Source organism: Pristiophorus japonicus, chromosome 18, assembly GCF_044704955.1.
Source record: "Pristiophorus japonicus isolate sPriJap1 chromosome 18, sPriJap1.hap1, whole genome shotgun sequence".
In the NCBI taxonomy this organism is placed as follows: Eukaryota; Metazoa; Chordata; class Chondrichthyes; family Pristiophoridae; genus Pristiophorus; species Pristiophorus japonicus.
In genome coordinates, this window is record NC_091994.1 from 104,135,012 (window position 1) to 104,159,504 (window position 24,493).

The 24,493-nt window shown below is 45.1% G+C and overlaps 2 protein-coding genes and 1 pseudogene across 5 annotated transcripts in view; 2 read left to right on the top strand and 1 right to left on the bottom strand.

The window, feature by feature from the left end:
• The window catches only part of LOC139228940 (protein polyglycylase TTLL10-like), a 385,507-nt gene extending 377,559 nt beyond the window's left edge, over nucleotides 1-7,948 (bottom strand). The window contains exon 1 of the mRNA XM_070860478.1: nucleotides 7,270-7,948. The gene's annotated coding sequence lies outside the window, so the exon portion shown is untranslated. The remainder of the gene's footprint in view (nucleotides 1-7,269) is intronic.
• A 135-nt stretch (nucleotides 7,949-8,083) lies between these two features.
• The window catches only part of c18h1orf159 (chromosome 18 C1orf159 homolog), a 69,789-nt gene continuing 53,379 nt past the window's right edge, over nucleotides 8,084-24,493 (top strand). For 2 of the 4 annotated variants that reach the window (XM_070861020.1, XM_070861022.1), the window contains exons 1-2: nucleotides 8,084-8,136; nucleotides 8,423-8,494. The gene's annotated coding sequence lies outside the window, so the exon portion shown is untranslated. The remainder of the gene's footprint in view (nucleotides 8,137-8,422; nucleotides 8,495-24,493) is intronic. The other 2 variants (XM_070861023.1, XM_070861021.1) reach the window with 2 other exon arrangements.
• Nucleotides 20,199-20,433, top strand: LOC139229424 (U2 spliceosomal RNA; annotated as a pseudogene).

The following is a 24,493-nucleotide window of genomic DNA, read 5'->3' on the forward strand; positions in this document are numbered from 1 at the left end:
TAACCTGGCATTTGTGTGGTGTGTATGTTACCCGCCACTTGTCAGCCCAGGCCTGGATGTTATCCAGGTTCTGCTGGAGGCCAGCATGGGCTGCTTCATTATTGAAGGAGTTGTGAACAGAGCTGAACACTGTATTGTCAGCAAACAGCCCCACTCCTGGCCTCATGACAGAGGAAAAGCCATTGTTGAAGCAGCGGAAGATGGTTATGCTCCATGTGATGCTGCTCACACAGTAGCACTAACAACTGGTACATCATTACTGCAAATTTATAGAAAAACATAACACATTTCTTTATTGGGAAATTCTGTAGACAGTACAGGTGCAGCTTCCCGAATCCGGAACCCTCGGGACCGAGGCCGTTCCGGATTTTGCATTTTGCCGGATTTTGGAACATCTTTCTGATGTCACGAATCTGGAAACACCCTGAGCCCAGGTTTGGGTATTTCCGGATTTCGGAACGTCGGATAAGGAGGGGGGGGTGGGGGGGGTTGGTGAGCTGTTCGGGTCGCCGGATGGGGCCTCGCCACTGTGGAAGTGTCCTTGTGTTTAAGTGCCTTGCACAATAAGTGCACAATTATGTACGTTTTGAATTTAACTTTAATTAAAAATCAAGGATTAATGATGGCAGTAGTGTCGATTGTGGCACATAGAACTTCTTTATATGGCCAACATGATAGACTTTGAATGGATTAGCCATTCTTGCCTGTTCCAGTAACTAATAACCCTAAAAAGTCTTATTACTATGACAATGTCCCATTAGAACCTTTGAAGTCCTAGTTTGCTCAAGTTCTACTGGGGTGAAGAAGAGAGAGCGCATGTGTGTTTTTTCTGATTTACAATGGAATTTTATCGTGGCAAAGTGCAAAATATATTCAAGAATTTTGTTTTTTTAAGTGCATCTTTTTTGCACATAATAGCTAATTTCTTGTAACCGAGATGGAATGACAAGACATTGCTTGGTAAATTAACGGAAATTTGAAAATTAATGCTTCTTCTGAATGCTGCAGGTGGCAAATTGAACTGTACATTTGACACTGGCTGCTTGAACGGTGTTCACTATCATAGTTACTTTCATTTTAAGTGCACAACATACAATACTTATTCGAAATTGGAATAAATTAGTGGAATTGAGTTCAATTAGTGGGTCTAAAGTAGAGAATAACGATTGCTCAGGAATGAGAAAAGAAGACAAGAAATTTGGCCGATGCCATAAACATCGCACGCAAAGTCCCAGTGGTTTTTAACTATTATATCTGAGCACCAAAATTTGATTAAAGCCTTGAACTAATCTTGCTATGTTACTAGAACAGAGTAGCTGTTACTATACTATAGATTTTCAAATCTTTCTGGCTAGAGGACCCGTGCAAATATTGACACACTAAAAGGGGCCCCGGTCCTAACTTAATCGAAGACAGTGTCAGCTGACCAAAGGGAAGCAGTGCAGGAAACAGCAAGAGAGTTAACATGCTACTACTAAGCCAACTACAGAAATCTGATGGACAGACAGACAAATAAGTATGACGACTTTACAGATCTCCTGAAATTCCCCAAGGGTCAGGGGTCCCAGTTTGAAAACCGAAACTGTACATTTTTCCTTTCTGCCCAATAACGACGACAAAGTATTGTCATCTCTGTCAAATTGCAATTCTCACAATGATTAATCCGTCAGGGTGCGTATCAGCACACATCAATTACATAGAGCCTTCTAGCCAATGTTAGAACTATTGTTGCAAATAAAGACGGAAAAGTGAAAAATCTTTCTACAAAGCAGTCATCTGTCCAGTACACCTCCTTCAAACTCCAGACATCCTCTTCATTACAAACCAATTCTTAAAAAAAAAGCAAGTAAGCCAGTCACTGACCCAGAGCCTGAAATTTCCAAACCGTTACAAGTGTCCTATGATTAACCTCAACAGTTTATAAGTAACTGGATTTGGCAATGGCCTCAAAGGCATAAGTCAGGTTAGCAGTTAGACATCATAATCATGCTACAGAACCAAGATGGTCTGTGATCAATACCAAAGGGGATCTGCTACTGCATTATATAAACAGACGAAATCTACAGGCGTGATTGCAAGACTGCAGATTCATTTTGGGTTCAGGTGCTGGTTATAAATAATCCATTCTTGTGGTTTATATCATCTAAATTCCTGGTTAATGCCTTGTAATCATTCCTGAATAACCATTGTTGTGCTTCAGTTTTAGGTGGGAGATGATGGTTTATTCTGTTTTTTGGTCAACTGATTTGCCAGCAGAAGTTGTCCTCTTTCATTAATAGTGCCTTCCTCGGGAAAGTGGACAGCACCAATAAAAAAACCAACTTGTCCAAATTAGAAATACATGGCAGTAAATTTGAAAGACAATTTGGTAGATAAAAACAGCCAATGTACTGCACCGTTCATTGGGCATGGAAGGCTTCAATGTGATTGTATTCCATGGTCACCCAGGCACATACTGAAGCTAACCAACAGTAGATTTCACGAGGTCACTGGCTCTCAGTCTTCTGATGTGTTGCAATGTCCACAAGAGGAATAACTACTGCAATATTATTACTGTCGGTTTATTGAACTTACCAGACAGGACGTTTGCATTGCAAAACAGTGGGGTTTGCCTCCCCGAGATGCCGAATGGAGAAATGAGGTGCCTCACGCAACAGATCTTAGTGGGCATGTTGATGTGATGTGTTCCATGGTCTGAGACTCATGGCCGGTCGCACTTCGGGACGTCCCTCATTTTCCACGTGTGGAGCAGGTGAGCGCATCATCTGTGCTTTGTGCGGATTCGGTCGAGCGCTGTCCACTGTCTTCGAGGGAGATCGAAGCCAGTGACCTCTGCTGTTGGGTCAGCGATGAGGTGTTGGTTCTTTATGTTGTATTCGTCCCACGATTTCACCCATCTGGATAGTCATCGTCATCATCGGCAGTCCCTCGGAGTCGAGGATGACTTTCGTCCACATTAATGCAGGAGCTACAGTCTCTGTCACAGGTTGGACAGACGTTGGTTGAAGTGCCGGTTTTTTTGAAGTGCTTGGGTTGTCATGCGCTTGCTCCCGGCGAAGAAACTCTTTGTGTTCGACGTCCTCACGGATTATTCTCTTCCATTTTGAGCGATCTTGCGCCAGTGATTCCAGCTGTCAGTGGGGATGTTGAACTTCTTCAAGGAGACCTTGAGGATGTCCTTGATGAGTTTCCTCTGCCCACCCAGGGCTCGTTTGCTCTGTAGGAGCTCGGACTAGAGTGCTTGCTTTGGAGTCTCGTATCGGGCATACGAACGATGTGGCCCGTCCATCGGAGCTGATCGAGAGTTGTCAGTGCTTCGATGCTGAGGATGTTGGCCTGCACGAGAACACTGACGTTGGTGCGCCTATCCTACCAATGGATTTGCAGGATCTTCCTGAGGTAGCGTTGATGATACTTCTCCAGTGCTTTGATGTGCCTGCTGTATGTAGTCCATGTCTCAGAAGCATATATGAGGGCAGGTATCACGACTGTTGTGTAGATCATGAGCTTTGTGCCAATTTTAAGGTTCTGGTCTTCAAACACACTATTCCTTAGGTGACCAAAGGCTTCGCTGGCACACTGAAGGCGGTGTTGGACCTCGTCATCGATGTCTGCCCTTGTTGACAGTAGGCTCCCAAGGTATGGAAAATGGTCCATGTTGTCTAAGGCCTTATCATGGATTTTGATAATCGGGGGGGCAGTGCTGTGGGGTGGGGGCAGGTTGATAGAGCACCTTTATTTTACAGATGTTTAGTGTAAGACCTATGCTCTCTTACGCTACGTTGAACGTGTTGACGATGGTTTGGCGTTCGTCCTCCGAGTGAACGCAGACGCAAGCATCATCTGCATATTGTAATTCGGTGACACGAGGATGGCACGACCTTGGATCTGGACTGAAGGCACCGGAGATTGAACAGTTTCCCGTTTGTTCTATAGATTATCTCCACTCCAGCAGGAAGCTTGCTGACGGTGAGATGTAGCACTGCAGCAAGGAAGATTGAGAACAGCGTCGGTGCAATGACACAGCCTTGCTTCAACCCAGTTCGTACATGAATTGGGTCGGTGATGGATCCATTGGTCAGGATAACGGCTTGCATGTTATCATGAAGCAAGCGGAGGATGGTGGGTCATTACCAGTTGCATGAATATTGGCTGCTGCTTCCCAGAATGGCCGGCGTGATTTTAAGCACTTTCGTTTGAGGGGTCAGACGGCATAATAAGCCGAGAGGGCAGAATTTGAACAGTATGTCTGTTGAGCCCCTGAAATGAATTAGTTAATGAGTAAGATTCAGCTACAGACACAGACGGCTGAAGTAGATCATATCTCAATATTGGTAAACATGACACTCCATCTGAATGAGAGCATTTAATCTCTGTCCACAGGAGTCATGTTAAAAAGTAAAAGATCAGCAGGACTACTAAATAGAGAGATATTAGTAACTATCTAATATATTTGTTATATTAGTCAGTATTATATTAATGTTTTTTTAAATTATTGGAATTTTTTTAAGAATTCTTGAAATAATAATAAATTATGCAAATATAAATGAGTGCAAGATACAGTTGCAAACAATCAGCATGGAACCATAAAAGCAAAGCATCAAAAGTGATTAATACTAGTCCAAGGCTTCATTGTGGCAGCAAACAGGATTCACTTGACTGTGGGTTGCATTATGCAGGAAAGAGCTCAGTACTAAGCCCCATCTATCAAAAGCAAAGCTGTGAGAATTTATGAAAATCAACACGAAGGTGAAATAAAAAGAGATGAAACAAAATAAAAGAAATTAGTTCAGAGAGGCATTCAGCAGGGAGAAGGGCAGAGGGGATCACTCCATCCAAAAGGAGGGAGTAACAAAATAATTCCTGCGAATGCTTCTCAATCTTGCCATATGTAAAATCAGCATCATAAATCTTTTAAAAATAAAGTGGGGTGTTCAATATTCTCTTCTCATTTATTATAAAATAGAGACATGTAGTACAGGCAGCTGAACAATGGAATAGCAGGTAATATTATGCAGTACAATATGTATAGTAAATGCACTCTTTTTTTAAATCATAATAGCACTCTGAATTATGTTTTCAAGAATAATAGGTATGAGGCCATCAGTTCATTCATAGTCAATTAACATGTGTCCTCATTGAGCAAAGGATTTACATGGTTACTTTTGAAACAACAATTTATATACAACACCAACTTGTATTTATATAGCGCCTTTAATATAGTGAAACGTCCCAAGGCGCTTCACAGGAGTATTATGAGATAAAAATTTTTACACCACACCGCATTAGTAGAAATTAACGCAGGTGACCAAAAGCTTGGTCAAAGTGGTAAGGAGTGTCTTGAAGGAGGAAAGAGAGGTAGAGAGGCAGAGAGGTTTAGGCAGGGAGTTCCAGAGCTTGGGGCTTAGGCAACAGAAGACATGGCCACCAATATTTGAGCGATTATAATAAGGGATGCTCAAGAGAGCAGAATTAGAGGAGCGCAGACATCTCGGGGGGTTGTGGGGCTGGAGGAGATTACAGAGGTAGGGACGCGCTAGGCCATGGAGGGATTTGAAAATAAGGATGAGAGTTTTGAAATCATGGTGATGCATAACTGGGAGCGCACAGGGGTGCTGGGTGAACGGGACTTGGTGCAAGTTAGGATACAGGCAGCTGATGGCCATAAGTTTAGGTAGAGTAGAACGTCGGAGGCCAGCCAGAAGTGCGTTGGAATAGTCTAGTCTAGAGCTAACAAAGGCATGGATGACAGCTTCAGCAGCAGATGAGCTGAGGCCTGGGCAGAGTTGGGCGATGTTCCGGAGGTGCAAATAGGCAGGCTTAGTGATGTCATGGATATGTGGTTGGAAACTCATTTCAGGGTCACATATGACATCAAAGTTGTGAACAATCTGGTTCTTTATGGTGAACTTCACAAAAATTCACTACTTTTAGTATACCAGAGTGTTATTTTGCCCAAACATCAAAGTAATATATCTCACTGTGAATCTTCTCCTTGTGTCAAATATCTGCAAACTCACTTTCAGACATTTATGCAGTATTATTTGCAAAAGAAAAAAACATAACTACTAATTAGTGAGATATTATTTGCTCATTCACAGTCCCTTAAATGTGATCCAAAGACCACGTGTTCCTGTGTTATAATTATTGGGGTGCCTTGCAAGGACGCATCTGTTCCAATATGTCTGTACATACACATTAACATAATGCTCGATGATAAATGGAAACTATATTGCACCTATGAGACTCTGCTTCCTGTAACACTCCTGAAATATTTAGATCGCTCTGCAGTTGCAGACCTTTCAAACTCTCTCCATTCTCATTATACAATAGTCCTCCTCCCTCCCCCCATCCACTCATCTATAAACAATACTTATTGTCCCACGAGCAGTAGACATAAGCATACTAAACAGAAAACCGACCAAATACTGACGTGGCTTAATGCATAAGACTGTAGGATGTGCAGAGAAATTGGTTTCTTCTTCAGCCTAGAGGGAGCACAAAGTAGCTGTCCTAAATCAGGACCTCATCTCTTTCAACTCAGCCAAACACAAGCTGTAGAAAAGTGCTATCATATTTCTGTTTCTTTTATTATAGAGCATTATTGTCAACTTTGTTGTTTAGACACAAGATGTTGTGACCACAACGATTGGGATGGATTAAAAACCTATTTAAAGGGGTAAAAACCTCACACAGAAGTATTTGGCAACATGTTTTTTATTTTCAGAAAAAGAGTTGAAGGTTATACATCATTTTCCGTTTCGATCACTGCATTGTGCATTTGAGCACATATGGAAAAATATGTCTATAAACCATTGAGAAAAGGTTCAAACATTTTTTCCATGACAAATAGGAAAAACAGGAAATTTGATGAAGAGCACACACCCTAAAAACTCATCTGCTGACTTTTCCCTTTACACATGCTGACTGGCCTGCTGAGTATTTCCAGAAGGTTGTCATTTATTTCACGTTTTTGTGAAGATATAATTTAGAAATGTGTTTGCTTTTCAAGAACAGGACACACAGATAAAAGAAAACTCTTCACACAAAAAGGAAAACAAAAAAAAAATGACTCCCACTTGGCATGGCTGTGCCTAAACACTATTTATGTAGTGATAATATAAATATACATCAATGTCACTACTCTTAATGTATTAAAAAAAAACACACTTCCTGATGTAGCTTGCGTTGAGATTGACCAATAAAGAAATACAGCAACTTCAGAGCGATGGGCATTACAGTGACACCAAGAGAAAGACGTGTGCCTACCTGGCGTCTCTTCCTAAACTTCTCAAAGGCTTCTTGGAGGCTCGGCGACTACTTTCCTTCCCTGCTTTCAGTAGCACAGTCTTCCACCCCACCCAGCCACCCCCCAAAAGTGCACAGCAAAACTTGTGTTCTTCCTCACTGATTCCACGGCCACTTCCTGCTGGTTATGAAGCTGAAACTCTGCAGCCAGGAGGAGGGAGGTGGGCTATACTTTTAAATTAAAATTCATTAATTTGCAAACAAAATCCAAGCCCAGAGTTTTAAGTTGAGGAGAAGGGTTGGGGTTCGCTTGGGTAACATGAGGCTGCAGGTCAGGCTGTGAGAAGAGTTGGACATGAGAGTTGGTTGCAGTCCCTGATTGATGTGACCCTGGCTGGGAGCTGATTCTCTTGCTGTCACTCTGCCAGGAGGCTGCTTTAAAGCCCGCTGCTCGCTCACTAAATACTTTTGTTCGCTTGACAACTCCGACAAAAAAAAAGTTCTCCGGGGGGGGGGGCTTTCACTTCGCGCTTTCTATTTGTATATTTGGGGGATTTTTAATTTTTTTTTTTGGAAAGCTCCCCCTTGGCTTGTTTGAATCTGCCTCCTCAGCGGCGAGCTCGAAAGGCGACGGCCGTCGCCTAGCAACTGGCTGGGCCCGGGGCCCGGGGCCCGGCCGGCACCGCCACGCCCTCCTCCCTTGTCGCCACTGCGCATGCTCGTTGGTTGCGAAGGCTGCCGGGAGCTGTAGTTAGCGCCGCGGCGAGCCGTCACCGCGGAGACGCTGCGCGCCCGCTGAGCCGGACTACAACTCCCACAGTGCTCTGGTACCCATTGAAGAGGCTTCAGAGGCAGCAGCCCAAACTGAATGGACAAGCAAAGCTTTGGGTGAGAGCAGTTGACAGCTGATGTCAATATTTACAAAGACCAACTTTACAATGCAGAGAGGTTAAATAAGCATGCATTCATGCGCCTTTAATGATCAGAATTAGAAATACAGTTTACAAAGTCATCTGCTGGGGTTGTTTTATTCAGTTCTATTTGTAATGATGAAGATTTCAATCATAGCTTTGGAAATGTTTTAATTAAATAATTTCTACTCAGTTTTACACGTGATTTTACTCCACAGATTACATATAATACAATAATTTGTATATTTTTAATACTCATCAAGGTGAGGAACATTTGGAAATAGAATGTTTCCGAGTTCATGTACCCACTGTCAGCATCAAGCACTCCATGTCAGGTACAGCACAGAGCTTTTTTTCTCTCTGCCTCAGTGACTTGCCCCCAGCACAAAATAAAATTTCAAAAGTCATGTGCTCTATGAGTGAGCTAGTCAATTAGTGTTGAATCAGAAAGAAACACTTTTATTTATACAGTGCCTTTCAACAACAACCTGTATTTATATTGCACCTTTAATGTAGTAAAACATCCCGAGGCGCTTCAAAGGAGTATTATAAGACAAAAAAATTGACACCAAGCCATATAAGGAGAAATTAGGGCAGGTGACCTAAAGTTTGGTCAAAGAAGTAGGTTTTATGGAGTGTCTTAAAGGAGGAAAGAGAGATGGAGAGGTTTAGGCAGTAAATTCCAGAGCTTAGGACCTCAGCAGCTGAAGGTGTAATGACTCAAGAGTCTTGTTACTGTAAACGGCCTCAGGTGTAAACCTGATCCAACTTTATTCGCGCTCAAAGTACCCGCGTGACATGGTACCCGCGCTTATATACCAGTGACCTCGCACATGCACGTACAGCCCGATGACCTCTGACAGTGGCGCCCCCTGGTGTCTGGTGACCCCAAGCATCAATACATAACAACATCCCCTTTTAAGATCTTAATATCAGTCTCTTTACAAATTAAGACGGTCTGGGACTTTCCTCTCACGAGTTGATCGTCTCAGTTCAAGTTTAGTTCTAGGCGAGCGCTCTGAGTCAGTTGTGACCGAAGGCTAAGCAACCGATCTGATGGGAGTGGTAATGACCACATCAGAGACTGAACGTCCAGGTTCAGCAATGACAGCAAAGTCCTCTGATGAATGAACATTGGTTGGTTGGTCACTGACTGAATCTTCCTCAAACGGTTCCAGTTCATTGTGTGCCGCAGTTTTACCTGATCAACATGTTTCGTGCATTCTTGAGCATGACAATAAACACTCTGTTACCCTCCTTGGCTGTAACAGTACCGGCGATCCACTTTGGACCTTGCCCATAGTTCAGTACATAAACCGGATCGTTGACAGAGATGTCACATGACACAGCAGCACACTCATGATACCATTGCTGACTTTGACATCTGTTTTCAACATGATCATTCAGATCAGGATGAACAAGAGAAAGCTTGGTCTTGAGATTTCTCTTCATCAGTAGTTCAGCAGGAGAAACCCCAGTTAGTGTATGAGGTCTTGTCCTGTAACTGAGCAATATACATAACAAACCCTAAGTTACACGTTTCATACTCTGCTGGATCGTTTGAACAGCATGCTCTGCTTGACCATTAGAAACAGGTTTGAATGGAGCTGATCTCACATGTCTAATACCATTGAGTTTCATGAACTCCTGAAACTCAAGACTTGTGAAGCAAGATCCGTTGTTGCTCACAACAATGTCAGGCAAACCATGAGTAGCAAACATGACACGAAGGCTCTCAATAGTAGCTGTAGATGTACTGGATGACATAATAATAGCCTGTACACTCTATCCACTTTGAATATGCATCCACCACAACAAAAAACATCTTTCCCATGAAAGGGCCTGCAAAATCGATGTGGATCCTCGACCATGGTTTAGATGGCTACGACCAAAGACTCAGTGGAGATTCCGCTGGCACTTTACTTAGCTGCATGCAAGTATTGCTTTGATGCTACATGATTCCAGGCCACCATACATGAGACCGAGCAATGGCTTTCATCATGACAATACTGGGATGAGTGCTATGTAGTTCACGTACAATTTTTTCTCTACCTTTCTTCGGCATAATGACACGATTACCCCACAGTTAGCAATCTGACTGAATGGACAGCTCACCTTTGCGACAGTTGTAAGATTTGGTCTCATCACACATATCCATAGGTATTGTAGACCAATCACCACTGAGGTCACAACATTTCACATCCGATAAAATAGGGTCATGGCTGGTCCAGATCCTAACTTGTTGAGCAGTGACAGGAGTTGCTTCACTCTCAAAAGCATCCATTACTAACAGTAGATCTGCAGTTGAGGCATCTCCATATCAGGTGTGAGCAAAGGCAGACGACTCAGTGCATTGGCACAATTCTCAGTGTTAGGTCTATGACGAATAACATAATCATAGGCAGACAATGTCAATGCCTACCTCTGGATGCAGGACGATGCATTGGTATTGATACCTTTATTTTCCGAAAACAATGAAATGAGTGGCTTATGATCCATTTCAATCTCAAAACGAAGACCAAACAGGTACTGATGCATCTTTTTGATCCCATACATGAAGGCTAACTCTTCTTTTTCTACCATGCTGTAAGCTCTTTCCACCTTTGACAAACTTCTCGAAGCATACGCAACAGGTTGTAGCTTACCCGACTCATTTGCTTGTTGGAGTACACAGCCAACCCGATATGATGAAGCATCACAGGCCAATACAAGATGCTTACACGGATCGTAATGAACAAGCAACTTGTTTGAACAGAGCAGATTCTTAGCTTTCTCAAAGGCTCTATCTTGAGACACACCCCAGACCCAGTTGTCACCTTTTCAGAGTGGCATGTGCAGTGGCTCTAATAAAGTGCTCAATCTGAGTAAGAAATTACCGAAGTAGTTGAGTAACCCAAGGAATGAATGCAGCTCCGTCACATTCTGAGGCCTGGGTGCATTTTTGATGGCCTTGGTTTTCGAATCAGTAGGCCTGATGCCATCAGCAGCAATCTTCCTCCCCAGGAATTCAACTTCAGGTGCCATGAAGACACACTTCGAATGTTTCAGCCTGAGCCCCACTTTGTCCAGACGATGTAGGACTTCTTCAAGATTGTTCAGATGTTCAGCAGTGTCACGACCTGTGACCAGAATGTCACCTTGAAACACGACAGTTCTAGGAATGGACTTCAGTAGACTCTCCATATTCCTCTGAAATATGGCTGCTGCCGAACGAATTCCAAAAAGACACCTGTTGTAGACAAACAGTCCTTTATGGGTGTTGATGCAGGTGAGTTTCTTCAAAGTGCCAACAAGCTCCTGTGTCATATAGGCCGACATCAGACCTAGTTTAGTAAACGACTTTCCCCCAGCTAGCATGGCGAACAGATAATCAGCCTTCGATAACGGATACTGATCCTGTTTTGAAAATCGGTTAATCGTAACCTTATAGTCTCAACAAATCCTGACTCTTCAGTACAGGAAATCGTTAAACTCAATTGGTGATATGATCTCTTCACGTTGGAGTCTGTCAAGCTCAATTTCAACCTTCTCCCTCATCATGTATGGAACAAACCAAGCTTTATGATAGATAGGCTTTGCATCAGAATCCAGATGAATCTGCACCTTGGCTCCAGTAAAATTACCAATGCCCGATTCAAACAAAGAAGGAAACTTCTTCAATGAGCACACGAAGTGTCATCCACCAAGGACAACGCTTTGACATTATTCCAGTTCCACTTGATTTTCTCAAGCCAATTCCGGCCGAACAGCATTGGACCATTACCTGGGACGATCCATAATGATAGATCATGAACCGCACCATCATATGACACCTTGACTACTGCACTGCCAATCACCGGTATGAGTTCCTTAGTGTAAATACACAACTTGACATTGACTGGACTCAGCTTAGGCTTCACATCCTCAGTGTCCCACAGCTTGTCGACTGATTCGCACACGTATCCAGCTCCATTGATACAGGCACGCCATTCAGCTTCACATTAACGATTATCAGCTGGCTCTTTCCCAAGAACGAATACAGACCATACACTTTCTCCTCAGGTTATGTATCCAGGCCAGCACTGGACTGATTATCATCAACAATGAGATGAGCAGCAGCACACTTGGTCAGTTGTGAGCACATTCTCTGAAGATGCCCAACTTTCGAACAGCCATTACAGGCGTATTGTTTAAACCGACACTGATGAGGCCGATGATTACCAACAGGATGATATCAGATTCGTACCAGTTGGCGGACTGTGAGCAGCTACAGGTTTCACATAAGCAGTCGAGTAGGCCCTGCCATAAGCAGCTCTGCCAGACGACACAATCTTGTTTACAGTACCTGCCGTGGAGCTCTGACTCTTCGATGATATCTGCCACAAATTATCATCAGTCATCATGCATGCCTGGACCTTTCTCAAATCCAGCTTCTCTTCGGCCAATAAATTCTGAAGAATCACATCATGGTTGATGCCTATCACGAAGAAATTTTGCAACATGTCTTCCAACATGTCATCTATGTAACCTTCATGTAACAACACTGCAATACTGTATATACTTGAGAAATGCACACTTTGACCACAGGGGGTAAACTTGTGGGAGACACTCCTCACCTGGCCATCCAAGTATATAAAGGGAGGTCCCACGCAGGGTCATCACTTCTTGGTGCTGTGAATAAAGCTGTAGGTCACAGAGTGACCTTGTCCATAGAATGTGCCTCGTGTGATTTGTGGTATTGTGTAAGGACTTTACAGTGGCAATGAGAAACGGGAATCAACGACCCACGAGAATGGCCACCGGTAGCACAGAGGAACGGTACTGTGTTGGTGAGGACTGGGACGATTTCATTGAGAGGCTTCAGCCGAGCTTGTCACGAAGGACTGGCTGGGAGATGCAGCGGCCGACAAGCGAAGGGCTCATCTACTGACCAGCTGTGGATCTAAGACTTACGCGCTCATGAAAGACCTGCTAGCACCTGAGAAGCCGGAGTCCAGCAAGCGAATCAGTGAGCACCTCAAACCAGCGAGCAACATACATATGGCCCAACACAGATTTTGTACCCACCGACGTCGGGAAGGACAGCGCATACCGGACTTCGTTGCGGACCTCCGGCGCTTGGCCAGTCTCTGTAAGTTCACAGATGCCTGCAGGGGGGAAATGCTAAGGGATTTCTTTATTGAGGGCATCGGTCATGCCGGGATTTTCAGAAAGTTAATCGAGACCAAGGACTTGACCTTGGAAGCGGTGGCGTTGCTGGCTCAGACTTTTATGGCGGGGGAGGAGGAAACCAAGATAATATATGCGCGCAACTCTGACTCCAACGTGGCGATGGATCAGAGGATCAATATCATAAACGCGACTCAGAGCCCAGCAGGCAGGCAAGGGCAATTCAACACACCCCAGGCAGCAATAGACCCCAGAACAGGTTTTCAACACAGACAATGGCAGGCTGAACGGACATTTATGCCATCCCAGTGGACAATGCGTTCTGGGATGGAGCCATTGACACCCACTAACAGGGTGCTCAAGAGCAGTCAAAGGGACAATCAGCGAGGAATGTCTGGTAACAGCTCTTTTGTTCACAACAATGGGAACCTCAGTTCATGCTGGAGGTGTGGGAGCAGACATGCTGCCAGGACTTGCAGATTTCAACAGTTCGCTTGCAGAAATTGTAACCTCACTGGCCATTTAGCTAGAACGAGTAGGAAGCCTGCAACCAGGCTAATTTACGAGCCGGATGGACCAGAAGAGGGGTCTGCGAGGCAGGATGACGCGTGGGGCAAATCAATGGACGCTGAAGTTCAGCGGGTTCATGTGGCAAACATTCACAGCTCATATACCAAAACGCCACCTATGATGATGAAGGTCCTATTAAACGGCATCCCGGTATGCATGGAGCTTGACACGGGGGCCAGCCAGTCACTCATGAGCGTTCAACAATTCGAAAAGCTATGGCCACTCAAAGCCAGCAGACCCAAACTAGAAAGTATTGAGACTCAATTACGGACGTACACCAGAGAAATCATTTCAGTGCTAGGCAGTGCAATGTATGGCTATCACACACAATGGATCAGTGAACCGGCTGCCGCTCTGGATTGTCCCGGGCAATGGTCCCGCACTGTTGGGGAGGAGCTGGTTAGCTGAGATGAACTGGAAATGGGGGGGATGTGCACGCTGTGTCATCTGTGGAGTGAAGTTCATGCTCACAGGTCCTACAGCAATTTGAGTCGCTATTCCAACCAGGCGTCGGGATGTTCAAAGGTACCAAAGTAGTGATTCGCATCACCCCGGACCCCAGACCAGTGCACTACAAAGCCAGAGCTGTGCCGTATGTGATGCGGGAGAAAATTGAAAGCGAATTGGACCGTTTGCTGAGAGAGGGCATCATCTCGCCCGTTGAATTCAGCGACTGGGTGAGCCCCATTGTTCCCATCCTAAAAGCGGATGGCTCGGTCAGGATCTGTGGCGACTACAAGGCCACTATCAACCGGGTGTCCCTACAAGACCAATACCCGCTTCCGAGAGCGGAGGATCTTTTTGCCATTCTGGCAGGTGGCAAGCTGTTCACCAAGTTGGACCTCACTTCAGCCTACATGACCCAAAAACTGGCCGACGAATCCAAACTACTGACCGCAATCACCACGCACAAGGGACTGTTTGTTTACAACAGGTGCCCGTTTGGCATTCGATCAGCGGCCACGATCTTTCAAAGAAACATGGAAAGCCTGCTCAAATCCATTCCTGGAACGATCGTATTCCAGGACGATATCCTCATCACGGGTCGGGACACCGAGGAATACCTCCACAACCTGGAAGAGGTGTTACGCCGACTGGACCGGGTAGGCCTGCGACTCAAGAAGCCTAAATGTGTGTTTTTGGATCCCGAAGTCACGTTTCTGGGCAGGGGGGTTACTGCAGACGGGATTCGGCCTACCGAATCCAAAACAGAGGCGATTCGACGCGCGCCCAGACCCTGCAACACATCGGAGTTGCGTTCATTTCTGGGACTCTTGAACTATTTCGGGAACTTTCTGCCGAACTTAAGCACATTGTTGGAGCCGCTACACGTGCTCCTGCGTAAGGGTTGCGATTGGTTTTGGGGGGACTGTCAAGAACGGGCTTTCAATCGGGCGCGTAACCTACTCTGTTCAAATAAGTTGTTGACCCTGTACAACCCCTGTAAGAAATTGGTTCTGACATGTGATGCATCGTCCTATGGGGTTGGGTGCGTGTTGCAATGCTGAGGGGCAACTCCAACCTGTGGCTTATGCCTCTAGGTTGCTCTCTCAAGCAGAACGTGGATATGGGATGGTTGAGAAGGAAGCACTCGTATGTGTCTATGGGGTGAAAAAGATGCACCAGTACCTTTTTGGCAGGAGGTTCGAATTAGAAATGGACCACAAGCCGTTAACATCCCTGTTGTCAGACAGCAAGGCTGTCAATGCCAAAGCGTCAGCTCGCATACAGCGATGGGCTCTCACGCTGGCTGCGTATGACTACACCATCCGGCGCCGACCGGGCACTGAAAATTGCGCTGACGCGCTCAGCAGGCTTCCACTGGCCACCACTGAGGGGACAGCGGAGCAAAGCGCTGAGATCGTCATGGCCGTAGATGCCTTTGACAGCGCAGGCTCCCCCATCACAGCCCGCCGGATCAAAATCTGGACCAACAGAGATCCCCTCCTATCTTTGATTAAGAAATGTGTCCTGACTGGGAATTGGGCGCCCGCACACGGAGCATGCCCTGAGGAGGTCAGACCGTTTCACAGGCGGATGGATGAGCTCTCCATCCAAGCCGACTGCCTACTATGGGGCAGCCGGGTAGTCATGCCCCAGAGGGACAGGGAAGCTTTCATCAGGGAACTCCACAGCGAGCACCCAGGCATCGTGCTGATGAAGGCCATTGCCCGGTCACACGTTTGGTGGTCGGGAATTGATTCAGACCTGGAACACTGTTCGCAGGTGCACGACGTGTGCTCAGCTGGGAAATGCCCCCAGGGAAGCCCCGCTCAACCCGTGGCCCTGGCCCACCAGGCCATGGACACGCATTCACGTAGACTACGCGGGCCCGTTCATGGGGAAAATGTTTCTGATGCGTGGTTGATGCGTACTCGAAATGGATCGAGTGCATCATTTTGAATTCGTGCACGACATCCACCACTGTGGAGAGTATCTATGTGCGGTCTTTGCGACCCACGGTTTGCCGGACATCCTTGTTAGTGATAATGGCCCATGTTTCACTAGCTACGAATTCCGGGAGTTCATGTCAGGACAGCACCGTTCAAGCCAGCCTCCAATGGCCAGGCGTAACGTGAGGTCCAAATCATAAAACAAGGCATGCTCAGGATTCAAGGTCCCTCCCTTCAATGCCGCCTATCGCGCCTCCTGCTGGCCTATAGGTCCCGACCGCACTCGCTCACGGGGGTCCCGCCCGCGGAGCTCCTTATGAAACGTACACTCAAAACTCGGCTGTCCCTCATTTATCCTGTCTTGTCCCACATTGTTGAAGGCAAGGCCAGTCCCAAAATGAGTACCATGACCGTAATTTAAGTGGAAGATGTATAGAAATTGGTGACCCCGTATTCGTTCTCAATCGTGCTTTGGGGCCCAAATGGCTTGAAGGTACTGTAATAGACAAAGAGGGGAATAGGGTCATCATGGTTAAACTTAACAATGGGCAGATATGCCGCAAGCATCTGGACCAAGTAAAAAAAAGGTTCAGCATGGACTCTGAGGAACCTGAGGAAGATCATGAGATGGTATTCACACCACCGCCAGGGAACGAGTAACAAGAACATTCAGCAGTATGCACAGTCCCTGCGGTCAGCCCGGACAGGCCGGAATCACCGCAGGGGACAGAGATGCAGGCCAAGGCTCAACAACCAGAGCCCCAACTGCAGCACTCCACGAGGGAGCGCAGACCACCCAAAAGACTTAACCTGTGATCCCAATGTGACGTTGGGGGGAAGGTGATGTCATGTATGTAACCTTCATGTAACAATACTGCAATACTGTATATTCCTGAGGAATGCATACTTTGACCACAGGGGTGAACTTGTGGGAGACACTCCTCACCTGGTCATCCAGGTATATAAAGGGAGGTCCCACGCAGGGTCATCACTTCTTGGTGCTGTGAATAAAGGTGCAGGTCACAGAGTGACCTTGTCCATAGAATGTGCCTCGTGTGGATTTGTGGTATTGTGTAAAGACTTTACACAACACGTTCCCGAATTTACACGGCTCAGCAAAACGTCGTAGGTTGGCAACGAATCCCGACACATTCTGGCCCTCAGCGCGAACATGCGATAGTGGAAACGATGATCCCCTCTTTTGGCTTAAGATGGTCATGCACCAAAGTACACAAATCCTCGTACTCTTTGTCCGTTGGACGTAAAGGCGAGAGAAGATTCTTCATAAGGCCATAAATTTTCGGACCACAAACAGTGAGGAAAACCGCCCTGCGCCTAACTGCGTCAGCCTCTTCCCATTTTGTTGGCCACAAAATACTGATCCAGGCGGTCGATAAAATCCGCCCAATCCTCGCCCTCCGCGAATCTCTCCAGAATTTCAATAGTCTTATTGTACATGCGAAGGTTCTTAAGTTACCTCGTTGCCAAATGTAATGACTCAAGAGTCTTGTTACTGTAAACAGCCTCAAGTGTAAACCTGATCCAACTTTATTTGCTCAAAGTACCCGCATGACATAGTACCCGCTCTTATATACCAGTGACCGCGCATGCGCCGCGTACAGCTCGATGACCTCCGACAGTGGTGCCCCCTGGTGTCTGGTGACCCCAAGCATCGATACATAACAGAAGGCACGGCCAGACGATTATTATCATGAATGCTCAAGAGGGGCAGAATTAGAAGAGTGCAGATATCTCGCGCGGGGGTGGGGGTGGGAGGTGCGGAGCGGCGTTGTGGGGCGGGAGGAGATTACAGAGATAGGGAAGGGCGAGGCCATGGACGAATTTTGAGATCGAGGCATTGTTTAATCGGGAGCCAATGAAGGTCAGAGAGCACAAGCGTGATGGGTGAATGGGACTTGGTGCGAGTTAGGACACGGGCAGCTGAGTTTTGGATGACCTCAAGCTAATGTAGGGTAGAATGTGGGAGGCCAGCCAAGAGTGCATTGGAATAGTCAAGTCTAGAGATAGCAAAGGCATGAATGAGGGTTTCAGCAGCGATGAGCTGAGGCAAGGGTGGAGGCGGATGATGTTCCGGAGGTAGAAATAGGCGGTCTTAGATATGCCGCGGATATGTGGTCAGAAGCTCACTTCAGGGTCAAATATGACACCAAGGTTGCGAGCAGTCTGGTTCAGTCTCAGACAGATGTTAGGGAGAGGGATGCAGTCAGTGGCTAGGGAACGGATTTTGTGGCGGGGACCGGAAACAATGGCTTCGGTCTTCCCAATATTCAATTGGAAAAAATGTCACAATGTCAGAATGTTCCAAAGCGCTTTACAGCCAATGAAGTATAATCACTGTTGTAATGTAGGAAACACGGCAGCCAATTTGCGCACAGCAAGCTCCCACAAACAGTAATGTGTTAATGACCAGATAATCTGCTTTAATGATGTTAATTGAGGAATAAATATTGGCCCCAGGACACTGGGAATAACTCCCCTGCTCTTCTTCAAGATAGTGCCATGGGATCGTTTACATCCACCCGAGAGGGATAAACATTGGCCAGAACATCAAGGAGAACTCCCATGCACTTCTTCGAACAGTGTCATGGGATCTTTTACAGGCTTTTGGATTAACATCTCAACTGAAAGACAGCACCTCTGACAGGCAGCATAGATTATGTGCTCACATCTTTGGAGTAAGCCCTGAACCCACAACCTTTTGACTCCGAGGCAAGAGTATTACCACTGAGCCACGGATGACACTGGGTAAATTTGAACTTGGGTCCCAGAGTGAAAGACCAGTGACTAACCCACTTTTCCAGTTTCAGTTCACTATTGTTTATTTGTGATAATGTATAATTCATGTATGATAATAATAATTACTATTATATGTTTGAACTGGGACATGTTATTTGATTGTCCATAAATGCAGATTTTCGCTGTTCTCTTCCGTCTGATACAAGTAGGCTAAAAACTTCAGTAAGCAACATTGCATAATAGAAAAAATTATTGCCTATTAATGCCACTAATCCTGTGCAAAAACAGGCAAGGGTTCTCCATTTAATAAATCCATGTGTATAACAAAATTAATTGTAGTTCTCAAGCTATAATATAAGCTGCTGCCCTTTGAGTTAGAGATGTGAGGCTTGTTGTATGCAATAATACCCTCAGTCTTTGACTTTCAGTTTTATAGTCTAAAAACATAGCCTGGAATTGTATGATTTAATATACAGGACATAATTTGCAACTTGGGTATTCAAATGCTTCCAATCTTTTTTTTGTAAAATGATTCCAGTATATGACTTTGAAAAATATTTCCCAGCAACTGTAGCCCTGATCGTTAAAGCATTTTATAGAGTTTTATCCTACATTTAACAATTGTGAGGAATTCATGGTATAAAGCCAAAATACCATGTCAAAGCTATCCCCTTAGGCAAGGTTGAACAATCAATAGAATCAAGATTAACTACCTTGCAGTTTCAGGAATAAAAAGCATAAGCGTAAACATTGTGGAGGCCACAGGGGTCTGCACTCCCCCACCTTCAAAAGTGAGTAAATCAGTGTTTAAGTCACCTTGGAAAAGTGCTAAATTATGATCTGCAAGTCATCAAGAAAAGGCTATGCCTTTGACTAAGGGTGCAATTCAACAGCTCCTCTGATGGCTCAGTGTGCAGGTGCATCATGTGATGTGATACTAAACCACACAGACTCAATATTCCAGGTTCAATTCCAGTCTATGCTAATTTATGCCAAAACATTACAATTGGCTTCAGCGTTCCAGGGCCAGGGAAGAGAAAAAAATCTAGCAGAGTTCCTGCTGATCCATCGCACAACCTGACTGTAAAATGTGTGTGTGAACATGATTGAGCATGAGCATGGGTGTGATGTAATCCACAGTCAAATTGTCTGCTGATATTTGCTATATTAACTTACTTCTCGGCCTTTTGGCTAAGATCAAGTGTAGTACCGTTTCTGACCAGCCACCATGACCTCCGGGTGGTTTCTCCGTGGTCAGGAAGGTATATGCTTGCATTTTTGGAAACAGGAGGTGGGTGGGGAGGGTTGACCCATCCACCTCCACGGAGGTGTGTGGGGGACCTGACCCATCCACCTCCATGGCACGAACCTGGTATTGCAGTACTTCCAGGAACGGTGCAGTGGCTCTAGGCCTTTTGGCTAAGAGCATTGGCGCAGAGTGATCCTTGGCATGTGCAAGGTGACCTCTGGCGTTTGTGATTTGACAAAGAATTGGAACGATTGGCTACGAATTAAAAAAAAAACTTACAAATGAACACTTGGATGAGATACAATGGAACTGTACCTCATAAGAACATACTCATTGGCAGCAGGATTAGGTCATATGGCCCTTTGAGCCTGATGTGCCATTCAATAAGATCATGGTTGATCTTTGACCACTTTTCCAACATTCCATTGACTCTGGATCAGTTCCTATGGAGTGGAGGGTAGCCAATGTAACCCCACTTTTTAAAAAAGGAGGGAGAGAGAAAACAGGGAATTACAGACCGGTCAGCCTGACATCGGTAGTGGGTAAAATGATGGAATCAATTATTAAGGATGTCATAGCAGTGCATTTGGAAAGAGGTAATATGATAGGTCCAAGTCAGCATGGATTTGTGAAAGGGAAATCATGCTTGACAAATCTTCTGGAATTTTTTGAGGATGTTTCCAGTAGAGTGGACAAGGGAGAACCAGTTGATGTGGTATATTTAGATTTTCAGAAGGCTTTCGACAAGGTCTCACACAAGAGATTAATGTGCAAAGTTAAAGCACATGGGATTGGGGGTAGTGTGCTGACATGGATTGAGAACTGGTTGTCCGACAGGAAGCAAAGAGTAGGAGTAAATGGGGACTTTTCAGAATGGCAGGCAGTGACTAGTGGGGTACCGCAAGGTTCTGTGCTGGGGCCCCAGCTGTTTACACTGTACATTAATGATTTAGACGAGGGGATTAAATGTAGTATCTCCAAATTTGCGGATGACACTAAGTTGGGTGGCAGTGTGAGCTGCAAGGAGGATTCTATGAGGCTGCAGAGTGACTTGGATAGGTTAGGTGAGTGGGCAAATGCATGGCAGATGAAGTATAATGTGGATAAATGTGAGGTTATCCACTTTGGTGGTAAAAACAGAGAGACAGACTATTATCTGAATGGTGACAGATTAGGAAAAGGGGAGGTGCAAAGAGACCTGGGTGTCATGGTACATCAGTCATTGAAGGTTAGCATGCAGGTACAGCAGGCGGTTAAGAAAGCAAATGGCATGTTGGCCTTCATAGCGAGGGGATTTGAGTACAAGGGCAGGGAGGTGTTGCTACAATTGTACAGGGCCTTGGTGAGGCCACACCTGGAGTATTGTGTACAGTTTTGGTCTCCTAACCTGAGGAAGGACATTCTTGCTATTGAGGGAGTGCAGCGAAGGTTCACCAGACTGATTCCCGGGATGGCGGGACTGACCTATCAAGAAAGACTGGATCAACTGAGCTTGTATTCACTGGAGTTCAGAAGAATGAGAGGGGACCTCATAGAAACGTTTAAAATTCTGACGGGTTTAGACAGGTTAGATGCAGGAAGAATGTTCCCAATGTTGGGGAAGTCCAGAACTAGGGGACACAGTCTAAGGATAAGGGGAAAGCCATTTAGGACCGAGATGAGGAGGAATTTCTTCACCCAGAGAGTGGTGAACCTGTGGAATTCTCTACCACAGAAAGTTGTTGAGGCCAATTCACTAAATATATTTAAAAAGGAGTTAGATGAAGTCCTTACTACTAGGGGGATCAAGGGATATGGTGAGAAAGCAGGAATGGGGTACTGAAGTTGCATGTTCAGCCATGAACTCATTGAATGGCGGTGCAGGCTAGAAGGGCCGAATGGCCTACTCCTGCACCTATTTTCTATGTTTCTATGTTTCTATGTTTCTATGAGCTCAAAAATCTATCAATCTCAGCCTTGAATATACTCAACAATTCAATATCCACAGCACTTTGGGGTAGAGAATTTCAAAGATTTACAACCCTCTGAGTGAAGAAATTCCACCTCATCTCAGTCCTAACTGGCTGACCCCTCATCCTGAGACTATACCCCGAGTTCTAGACTCTCCAGCCCGGGGAAACAACCTCTCAGCCTCTATTCTGTCAATCCCCCTCAGCACCTTGCATGTTTCAATGAGATCACCGCTCATTCTTCTAAACTCCAGAGAGTAGAGGCTCAATCTACTCAATCTCCCCTCATGAAGTGTCAACACCAGCAGGGGAGCAGGGAAGAACACTGAAAAAAGGGTAAAGATTGTTAGCTAAATACTCTAGTGTCAGAGTTATTTCAACTACCCTGTTCCCAAAACTACAGCAATCCAAGATCCAGAGATGAAATACAAGTTAATTTTAATGCGTTGACTTTTCTGTCATCAAATCCTGATGATGGGAAATTGTGATAGTGGGAAAGGCTGCCACAGGACCTAGATAGTCTAGCAAGGTCGGCAGATAGTTGGCAGATGTGGTTCTATAGAGAGAAATGTGAAGCAATTTTGGAAGTAAGAATAGAGGAGGAAAGAGTACCTTAAATTATAAAATTTTAAATGGAGTAAAGGTGCAGAAGGACCCTGGTGTGCAGGTACACAGGTCATTAAAGGTGGCTGTGCAAGTACTTAGGGTCATAAAAAGGCAAAAGGATCCTTTTTTTATTCATTCACAAGATGTGGACGTCACTGGCAAGGCCAGCAGTTATTGCCCATCCCAGTCCATGTGATGTGCCATAGCAGTTTTGTACAACTGAGTGGGTCGCTAGGCCATATCAGAGGACAGTTAAGAGTCAACCACATTGCTATGAGTCTGGAGTCACGTATAGGCCAGACGGTTTCCTTTCTTAAAGGGCATTCGTGAATACAGTGTTACCATTACTGATACCGGATGTATTTAAATAAATGAATTTAAATTCCCCAGCTGCTGTGGTGGGATTTGAACTCATGTCTCTGACTAATTCATCCAGATCACTGGATTATTAGTCCAGTAACATACCCACTGTGCTAATGTACCTTGTCATATGAAGGGTTATGAGATTGTTTCCTTTGGTCAGTGAGACAGTAATGAGAGGGCACAAATTTAAGATAATCACAAAAAGAATTAACGGTGAGGTTAGAAACTAATTCTGAACACAGAAACTGGAATGTGAATTTCTATGCCTCAATACAATATTGACGCAACGTCCATAAGTAGTTTTCAAAGGGAATTAGATAATATAGCTTTCAAAAGGGAATTGGATAAATACTAGAAGGAGAAAAAATTGCAGGAATATGGGGAAAAGCACCGGGGAGTGGGGCTAACTGGATTGCTCTTCGAAAGAGCGGGCGCAGACTTGATGGGACGAATGACCTCCTTCTGTGCAGTACTATTGTATGATTCTATGATAATTGCTTTGGAAAGAGGAATTGTAAAGTGTATGGGGAGTGAACAGGAGAATGGTTTAGACTACATGGTTGATGTGGAGAAACACACCAGCAGACTTCACGGACTGCATATCCCATTTCTGTGCGGTATCATTCTATGATTCTATCCTTTAATCAACTGACAAAAATATTGTCTCACGCAAGTTATACAGAATTAGACTGGCACACCAAAACAAAGCTGACTGAACAATGAAAGGAATTTAACCATTCAAATTGCTTTCAGATTCAAGAAAAATGATTTTGCAAGTGGTTTCCTGAATAAAATTACCTCTAACCATTAAACTGTCATGTGTGTTTTTCCTGCAATAATGTGTGATCTACTGTATATGAGAGATTTTGAAAATGAAAACCATGCATGTTTTTTAAATTGTGCCTTCATGTTGAAAACTAGAATAAGTGATGTTAAACCCAGTGTTTAATAGCTAGATTTTGTAGTATGACTGGTTTATGGATCGGAACCCCATTGGCAGCCATGCCTTCAGCTGTCTAGGCCCGAAGCTCTGGAATTCCCTTCCTAAATCTCTCCGCCTCGCTCGTCTGTTAAGATGCTCCCGTGCCTCACTCGCCTCTGAATCAGAAGGTTGTGGGTTCAAGTCCCACTCCAGAGACTTGAACACATAAATCTAAGCTGGCATTCCAGTGCAGTACTGAGGGAACGCTGCACTGTTGGAAGTGCTGTCTTTTGGATGAGATGTTAAACCGAGGTCCCGTCTGCTCTCTCAGATGGGCGTAAAAGATCCCACGGCACTATTTTGAAGAAGAGCAGGGG